Source organism: Osmerus eperlanus, chromosome 24 (genome assembly GCF_963692335.1).
Source record: "Osmerus eperlanus chromosome 24, fOsmEpe2.1, whole genome shotgun sequence".
Taxonomy (NCBI): domain Eukaryota; kingdom Metazoa; phylum Chordata; class Actinopteri; order Osmeriformes; family Osmeridae; genus Osmerus; species Osmerus eperlanus.
In genome coordinates this window covers 5,706,923-5,716,019 of record NC_085041.1, presented here as the reverse complement: position 1 = coordinate 5,716,019, position 9,097 = coordinate 5,706,923, and positions in this window count along the sequence as shown.

The following is a 9,097-nucleotide window of genomic DNA, read 5'->3' as shown; positions in this document are numbered from 1 at the left end:
CCCCAGCCCTACCCCAGCCTTACCCCAGCCCTACCCCAGCCCTTACCCCAGCCCTTACCCCAGCCCTACCCCAGCCCTTACCCCAGCCCTTACCCCAGCCTTACCCCAGCCCTACCCCAGCCCTACCCCAGCCTTACCCCAGCCCTACCCCAGCCCTACCCCAGCCCTACCCCAGCCTTACCCCAGCCCTACCCCAGCCCTACCCCAGCCCTTACCCCAGCCTTACCCCAGCCTTACCCCAGCCCTACCCCAGCCCTACCCCAGCCCTTACCCCAGCCTTACCCCAGCCCTACCCCAGCCCTTACCCCAGCCTTACCCCAGCCTTACCCCAGCCCTTACCCCAGCCCTACCCCAGCCCTTACCCCAGCCCTACCCCAGCCTTACCCCAGCCCTACCCCAGCCCTACCCCAGCCCTTACCCCAGCCCTACCCCAGCCTTACCCCAGCCCTACCCCAGCCCTACCCCAGCCCTTACCCCAGCCCTACCCCAGCCCTACCCCAGCCCTTACCCCAGCCTTACCCCAGCCCTTACCCCAGCCTTACCCCAGCCCTACCCCAGCCTTACCCCAGCCCTACCCCAGCCCTACCCCAGCCCTTACCCCAGCCTTACCCCAGCCCTACCCCAGCCCTACCCCAGCCCTTACCCCAGCCTTACCCCAGCCCTTACCCCAGCCTTACCCCAGCCCTACCCCAGCCCTTACCCCAGCCTTACCCCAGCCCTTACCCCAGCCCTACCCCAGCCCTACCCCAGCCCTTACCCCAGCCTTACCCCAGCCCTTACCCCAGCCCTACCCCAGCCTTACCCCAGCCCTACCCCAGCCCTACCCCAGCCCTTACCCCAGCCCTACCCCAGCCCTACCCCAGCCTTACCCCAGCCCTTACCCCAGCCCTACCCCAGCCCTTACCCCAGCCTTACCCCAGCCCTACCCCAGCCTTACCCCAGCCTTACCCCAGCCCTACCCCAGCCCTTACCCCAGCCTTACCCCAGCCCTACCCCAGCCCTACCCCAGCCCTTACCCCAGCCTTACCCCAGCCCTTACCCCAGCCTTACCCCAGCCCTACCCCAGCCCTACCCCAGCCCTTACCCCAGCCTTACCCCAGCCCTTACCCCAGCCCTACCCCAGCCCTACCCCAGCCCTTACCCCAGCCTTACCCCAGCCCTTACCCCAGCCTTACCCCAGCCCTACCCCAGCCTTACCCCAGCCCTACCCCAGCCCTACCCCAGCCCTTACCCCAGCCCTACCCCAGCCTTACCCCAGCCCTTACCCCAGCCCTACCCCAGCCTTACCCCAGCCTTACCCCAGCCCTACCCCAGCCTTACCCCAGCCTTACCCCAGCCCTACCCCAGCCCTACCCCAGCCCTTACCCCAGCCCTACCCCAGCCCTACCCCAGCCTTACCCCAGCCCTTACCCCAGCCCTACCCCAGCCCTTACCCCAGCCTTACCCCAGCCCTACCCCAGCCTTACCCCAGCCTTACCCCAGCCTTACCCCAGCCCTTACCCCAACCTTACCCCAGCCCTACCCCAGCCCTTACCCCAGCCTTACCCCAGCCCTATGCCAGCCTTACCCCAGCCCTTACCCCAGCCCCACCCCAACCCTGACCACCCAACCCTAGCCATTACTCCCCTAACCCACCCCACCCGAAGCCTAGCCCTAAACCCCCAACCTTGACCCCCAACCGTGGCTCTCTGGCTCTTTGGGGCCAGGACTAGGACTATGGCTAGGGTTGAGTATTGGGCCAGGGCTAGGGCCAAGTTTGGGGCTAGGTACCAGGGCTAGGGCCAAGTTTGGGGCTAGGTACTAGGGCTAGGGCCAAGTTTGGGGCTAGGGTGAGCAGAGAAAGATTGAGAGAAACAAAGAGATAATAAAATAAATTCAGAGAAAGAAAGGGAGGAGGGAAAGAGAGAGAGAGAGACAGAGCGACATAGCAGGAGAAAAATAAAAAGAGAGACTTAATGCAGCTGTTCAAGTCCAACTGGGTCATGTGATGAACCAAACAACCACACAATCACCCTCCTGTTGTGTAATAAGCTCTGCTGGGCTTAAACACTTCATGACTTTCTATGACAATAAACCCTGTGATGCCTTCAGTCCTCCAGCACACCTCGCTCTCCAGCACAGCTGGGAATATCAGCCTTTTAACCAGAACCTGCGCAGGGTTAGGCTGGGTTTAGTACTGGTGGATAGTCCCTGTGTATGGCGCAGGAGAGGAGAAGAAAGGAGGGGAGGAGGAGAAAGGCTGGAACAGGAAGGAGGAGAGAGGAGGAAGAAGGGAGTAGGAGGCCCAGGAGGGAGTAGGGGAGGAAGGTCCACCCGTCACTGGGTCTGGCCTTTCCACAGAGGAACCCCTTGGCACCTCTGTCGAGGGAGCCCCGAAGAGTCTCATTACTGAGTTAGACATCAGGGAGCGCGTCCATTAGCCAGGCTTGCTTGCACAAGCAGAACACAGAAATAACTAGAAACGAAACCCTGGCACGTCGACAGCTTTGCAGGACACGGAGACGCAAAACAACACGGGTGCACTTATCATCGTCTAAATGAGCGTGGCGTGGCCGGGCCGGCGCTGGGCGGCGCTGACAGCTGTGAGAACGCCACGTCAGGCGTCACAGCGAAGAACACTCCGGATAATGGACGGGAAAAGTGCCGACACGTCTCGATGGCGAGATGAGACTGTGAGGAGAGAGGAGGAGAGGAGGAGAGCGGTTAATGGCGAGGAGGGGGAAGAGAGTGGGGGAGAGAGGGCTGTTAGGATGGAGGAGCAAGGAGAGTGCAGGAGAGTTGAGGAGAGGAGAGAGGAGGAAAGAAGGAGAGGAGGATTGAGGAAGAGAATGGAGGAAAGAGGAAGAGAAAGGATGAGAGAGGAGGAAAGGAGGAGAAAAGGAGGGTGGAGAGAGGAGTAGAGAGGAGGAGGGGCTGTTGTTAGTGAAGGGGGGGGGTCAGACAGACACATGCTGTGACGCTAACTGGCCATGATGAACATCACCATAACAGTAAACACTATATAGCGGCCTGACAGTTGTCCAATCAATACTTTGTTTGAGCGGGATACTCAGCAAGAAAAATAAATCAGAAAGATGCATTATTCATAAAGAAATAAATGAACGTCTTTCTCGTCAACGGTTGTCGTGTGAATTTGACTAACATCTCCACATTCTGACTGTCTTGAGTTAGGATGGAGTTAGCTTCGAACAGCTTCCACAGCCTCTACCAGCCTCTACAGTCCTACAGCCTCCAACAACTTCTGCAACCTCTAACCAAGCCTCCAGCAGCCTCCAACGGCCTCTACTTACCAGTGGGTGGGGGGTAGTTCAGTGGTAGAGCATTTGACTGCAGATCAAGAAGTTTTAATCCCCCCTGAATGTTGCTAAAAGTATACCTATACCTGCTGGATCACAGGGAGGTGTTAGGTTTGGATGTGTAGAGGTTTGGAGACAACAGACTAGAAGAGATTATCCTATGAGTCACCCTGGACTTCACTGAGACAACCTGGGAGAAGAGAGAGAGAGACAGAGAGAGAGAGAGAGAGAGAGAGAGAGAGAGAGAGAGAGAGAGAGAGAGAGAGAGAGAGAGAGAGAGAGAGAGAGAAGGAGGAGAGCAACTAGGAGAGAGAGGAGCAGAGAAAGGAGTAGAGAGAAGGAGAAAGAAGAGCAGAGAGAGGAGCAGGGAGAGGAGGCTAGGGAGGAGCAAGGAGAAGGAGAAGAGGAGGAGAGAGAGAGAGAGAGGGAGGATGGTCCTATAGACAGGACAGCTATTCACTCCTGGTGACAAAAGGTCTGCTCCTGCCTCACATTCCACAGCGTGCTTACGCTCCAACACACACACTCAATCCCGGGGACTCCCTTTCACTCCCAGAAAACGGTTACAATATCTTCTCCCTTCGGTGTGTGTGTGTGTAGGGGGGGGGGGGCTGACGGGAGAGGGACTTGTCACACACTCTGGGATGCACTTCCTGGTTCAAAGCTAGGATCAATACATGAAGGGTGGGACATGTCTACGTAATACCCAGCCTTTGCTTATTTTGCAGAAGTAACTTGCTTGTGGACCAGCTTTGGCTGGCTGAATGCGTCACAGTGGATGGCAAGATTTAGCTAAATTTGCTCTCTAAGTGGATTTCGGTCTGCATAACAAATTGTGATCACTTGGTTTTAACCTGCAGTCAAACTCACCCACAGAACTTCCACAAGCATTCACAAACAAAGGCCCCACTCATGAGAATGCATCACGATTCGGTCTGTATTTTAAATCATAATGCACCGCAATCTGACCATACGTTGGGGGCTAAAATAGATAATAATAAAGTTAAATAGATTTTTTCGGAGTCCCGTGGTTCAGTCTTAATAATGAGATTGTTTTCGTAAAAGACCATCCATTAAACTAGAGCGTTGTGCGTGTTGTTTCCAGAGCGTGTACTAAGATGCCAGCAGCTTCAACAGCCAGATCAGCGATGAGACTTTCAAGCTATATCTGCTTAATACCATGAGGATGGACTTTCAAGACTTTCTGACAACTCAAGCAAGGAAAGATTGGAATAAGTGCTATTCTATTTTCTGGAGCTTATTTGGGCCCTGTAATGGCATCTGCTTAGTCTGCTGGAAAAAAAGGGGGGGGGGGGGGGGGTCAGGGGGGGGGAAGAGGTAGAGGAGGGAAAGAGAGAGGGAGAAGGGGAGTAAGGGAGAGGGGGAGACAGAGGGGGAGAGGGGGGAGATGGACGGGGCCGTGAGGGCCCTCATGAGAGACTCCAACAACAACATGTCTACAGACCCACGCCAGCTCCTCCACGCTCCGTCCATCCCCCCCCCCTCCCCCCCAGCCCCCCCCCCCTCCCCCCAGCCCCCCCCCCCTCCCCCCCAGCCCCCCCCCCCTCCCCTCAGCCCCCCCCCCTCCCCCAGCCACTGTTTATCTCGTTCTGCAGCCTCGTTAGCTGGGCATGGGTATGGCCCTCAAACCCATCCTCCTATGTGTGTGTCTGTGTGCGTGTGTGTCTGTGTGAGAGTGTGAGTGAATGAGTGTGTGCGTATGCACGCGCGCATGTGGGCGTGTGTGTGAGTGTGTGCAGGCGGCCAGACACTCCTAGCAGGACAGACACACTCCAGTCGAGAGTGTCTCAGCTGAGTGGCTCTCAGAGACGGCGAGACTTGTCCTTAATTAGCGTGCGCCCGCTCCATCCCTCCATCCCTCCATCCCTCCATCCCTCCATGCCTCCATCCCTCCATCCCTCCATCCCTCCATCCCTCCATCCCTCCATCCCTCCATGCCTCCATCCCTCCATCCCTCCATCCCTCCATCCCTCCATGCCTCCATCCCTCCATGCCTCCATCCCTCCATCCCTCCATGCCTCCATCCCTCCATCCCTCCATCCCATCATCCCTGCAGACCCTCAATGGCGTCCACAGGGGCTTTGTTCCCGGGGCCCCCCTGGGCTGTGGGTGTCACTTCCCCTTTCAGGTCCCAAAGGAGAGTGGGCCAGAATAAAGTTCCTATCGTCATTCATGGGGAAAGTGCTTCTGTTCTCCACAGCTCAATTAATTGGCACGTAGGACTAATTGTAACCAAAGTATCGTTCGGGTATTTGGCTCTCTCAAGTTCCACAGGTCTCAAACTAACCCCGTTTCCGAAACCTGGAAGTGTTTATGAAGCAGACAACGCCATCGTGCAAAATAAATATTGCGACTCAGCAATGACTGCAGGGTTACATAGCGTCTTCACAGTCTGCGTGAAACTGTTGCTCTCTCTCTTACTCTCTTTGTTTACCTTTGTTGTCACGGTATTTTCATGTGTAATTATTTCAAGCTCATTTTAGCATAGAAATCTAATCATTCATTGAGATATAAATTAGATTTCATTGACTCATGCAGGATTCCTTTCAGCACCCCCCACCCCTTGGCCCCCCCACCCCTCGGCCCCCCCACCCCCATCGTGCTCCAGGACTGGGAGGGCGGCCATTGCAGCTGCTATTCACATGGACCAGATAATTGTTGATGGAAAGTCACTGCGTGGCATTATGTTGTCCACAGTCACATTGTTCATCTTCCCGTCGCCAAGACGATATTGAGGAGCTGAGTGTTCCTTTAGAACGTCGGTATTCAGGCTCCGTTGCCTGGTTACTAATAAGGTGCGACATCATCACTGTATTGGCAAAGATGGCCTGCAAGCCGGCCTGGTGACACAATGCGACGTTTGTAAAAAGGCGTTGATACAAGTTAATGACGCTGGTTCAACAGAACATTAATGGAGTTGGTCACGGTTTGATGCGGCATGGGATGAAGGGTGAATGAGAGGGGCTGCTTTAGCACTTTTACAAGGTTGGGGGTTTGTTGTTCTCTCTCTATCTCTCTCTCTAACTCAGACACACACTCTATTCCTCTCTCTCTCTCTAACTAACTCAGACACACACTCTATTCCTCTCTCTCTCTCTCTCTCTCTCTCTAACTCAGACACACACTCTATTCCTCTCTCTCTCTCTCTCTCTCTCACACACTCACTCTCTCTCACACACACAACACACTCTCCTTCTCTCTCTAACACACAGTCTCTCCGTCTCTCACACACACACTCTCTCCCACACACTTTCACTCTCTCACTTACACAAACTCTCTTTCTTAAACACACTTAACTATTTAATGAGGTTTTTATTTTTACACTGAGAGGACAAACAAATAAATCTTTTCACTGAGGACTCATTTGACCCTCATTGTAACTAAGAAGTTATAGGCCTGCGACTGAGATATAATACAACTATAATTACCTTATGATATAGCCTGTAACTGAGATATAATATAGCTGTAAATGATTTATGATGCAGCTATAGCTAAGTTAATATATAGCTTGAACTAAGTTATGATATAACTGCAACAAAAAATGTATATGGATATAGTCTGTAACTGAGATATGATCAAGCTGTTACTGAGTAACAGGCCCCTAGTTTTGATCGTCGCAGGGCAGAGAACAAATCATATTTCCGAGCCCTTTATAGTCCGACATTCCTTTCCAACTCTGACGTTTAAAAAACTGCGATTTTGTGTTGGTCCCATTTTTTTGCATCAGCTTCTTAACCGCAAGCTGCCGTCCTCTTACCCCGAGCAGAATAAAGAGAATCAAAGGATTTTTTCCCTTAAATGGACTAATTTTCTCCTTGAATTATGAAAGTGATGTCTAGGTAACAGGCTGTACTCTGTACCCCACCGTGTAATGCCCCCTAAACCCTTCCACGTGGCTCGACTAGTCTCGGCTATTAGAGCTCATTATAGCCTCATAAAGGATCTCATTTGTGGGATTACTTAATAGACAATGAAATTTTATCGTTCAGAATTATGGAAAAATAATATCAGAGCAGGAACGGTGTGATGAGGGCGCGCGCCACGTATTATTCCGCTTGGTTTATCCTCTCTCTTTCTCTTTCTGTCTCTCCCTTTCTGTCTCTCTGTCTTTCTGTCTCTCCCTCTCTGTAGACCATAACACTCCAGTGCTCCTCTCTTGTCATACGCTGTTCACTTTATTATAGCAATTACAGATGCGTGACAGACGCGTTTGCTACTTCTCTCATTTAGTCTAGTTTAAAGTCGTATTTTTATTTTGTTTCAAGATTTCAATTTAATTCGCATGAACCAAGGTCACGAACAGGGTGAAATTAGCCGAGTAGGCCTATATGCAATTAATAAGCAATAGTCCTCTATCTAGCCCAATTTACACGTCAAGACAACTCTACAGGCTACAGAACAGACAAACAAGTTTGAAATGTAGTTCCCCTTCATTTGTGGTAAAAAAAAAAAAAAAACAGAAAAAAAATTATTCTGTCCGTTTATATAAACACTTGAATGGATGTTTGCACCTGAAACGCTCGCCCCATTAAACCTGCTTAATGTGAGCGCCGCTCGCCCCGCGCTCTGTCTTGAGGCTCGAGGCGTTACTTCTTAGATGAAAGTGGAAGCTAAAGCCAACGGTGACCCAACAGGAGATCAAACTCGCTAATTATTGTCACAAGACGAAGGATTAACGCATTTCTGAAATAGCTGCCTGTTTACCCTGCAGAAACCCACCATAATAAACACTTTCTAATGGAAGCCTAATCACTATCAAATAGCCACCACCAGACTCGACAAAAATTCATAGTTCTTTAATTGCTGGAGTTGAAATTTTTCCCAAACTTAACAGGGTAGGCTACAATTACACAGCTACTAAATTTAGTCCTTAGTCACATGCACGATTTGTTGCTTTAAATCGCATTTTCAAAAGCCATACACAAGTAGACTAACACTGTGTTTGAACAAACAGGCTACTTTGACAATAAAAAACATGAATAACACTAAAATTACGTACTCATAATATGCTCGTTAATTCAGATCTTTGAGTTCAACGAACAAACAGCGGAGGAATTAAGGGCAATTGATTATTACAGATGGACCCCATTCGTTCCATAAATATTTGTAGAGGAAGGCCATATTCACTGGATTTGTGATTTTTACGATTTTCACTTTTAACTAGGCCTATCTGATATATTTTATTGTATTTTTCATCAAAAATGTGTGGACTTTTTTATCCATTTTTCAAATATTTGCTTTTTCAAATTGGTACAGATGTTGTGGCCCTATTTCTTCATATTGTGCAAGAAAGAAGAACAAGTAAATTGTTTTTTTTCCTGTGATTGTTATTATTATTTATTTTTTACAGAAATAGGCCTGCTATTCAAAAATATAAAATCTGGTAACGTTATGATGCGCAATATGTAATTTTATTTAATAACGACATTTTAAATAGCCTATTGGATACTTTATTGGAGGCGGAGGGGGGTAAACTTTATTGTTTTCAAAGTGTTCCTAGACAAACAACATTTCCCCGTGCGTGAACAAAGTAGTTGAAGGTGTCGGTATTGACCGGGACGGGACTAGACTGAGATTTTTATTGGGAGTTTTGTGAGGCATCACGTGGTATGGGTCACTTGCAGTTTTGAAGCCCTTCAAACCGGTAGCGCACGTGGGTGACGTTAGGGCCAGCCCTCTCCGGGGTCCCTTTTGTTTCAGCATCAAACATAAGCACCTTCCGACATCCCGAGGGCTTCAGAGAAGAGACAGCATCTCGCGCATCAAGCCACACAGACCAC